Here is a 776-nt window from a genome sequence, read left to right on the forward strand (position 1 = left end):
GTCCCGAAGACCTACCACGGCTCTTTGGATTCCTCAATGTAATGAGACAGTTAAGATTTGTTCTACGATTCGCGCCTCTTTTGAATATGCGTCCCTTATCTTTGCACTTAAAGACAACCGGAGCTTACTTAGACTTTAGCGGATTCAAAACCAAGCGTTGCGTCTTGCATGTGGATACCGAGTTTCCACTCCGATTAATATAATGCATGCGGAAACAGGTGTGCCACTCTTGAGGCAGACATTCGAATATTTCGCAGCTACCTACTTTCTTAAAATCATCTCCATTTCGCATCATCCTGTGGTGAATTCCCTTCTATCCTTGCATGATATGGCAAGTAACCTTTCTTAGCTCTCTTATCTTAGCTCTCATTTTCCGGCGGTTCTTATTTTTATTTCTAGGTAGAGACATAGAGATCTAATGCATGCTTCTCCTTCGCTTCCAACGTTTCGGAATTCTTATGAGTCTACGATTACCACCATCGTATATTCTACCCTGCCGTCTCAGGTCATTGGTAACTTGAACTCTTCCTCCACAAGGAATGCAATTGCTTTTCGAGGATACCTTTTGGGACATTCTCGAGGACTTCATGGTTTTTTATACCCCTTTTTACGAGGGTCGTTTGAAAAGTCCGTGCAAAGTCACTGCTGATGGCACTACTGGCGCGTATCAAGGTTAGATTTAGTTAGTAGCATCTCTTGGAGGAACACACACCAAGTTACAGCCAGATCGGTCTATTTGTTTGTGTTTGGCATTCATTTGAATCGAGGAAGTCGAG

The sequence above is a fragment of the Trachymyrmex septentrionalis genome, unplaced genomic scaffold (genome assembly GCF_001594115.1).
Source record: "Trachymyrmex septentrionalis isolate Tsep2-gDNA-1 unplaced genomic scaffold, Tsep1.0 scaffold11, whole genome shotgun sequence".
NCBI classification, from domain to species: Eukaryota; Metazoa; Arthropoda; class Insecta; order Hymenoptera; family Formicidae; genus Trachymyrmex; species Trachymyrmex septentrionalis.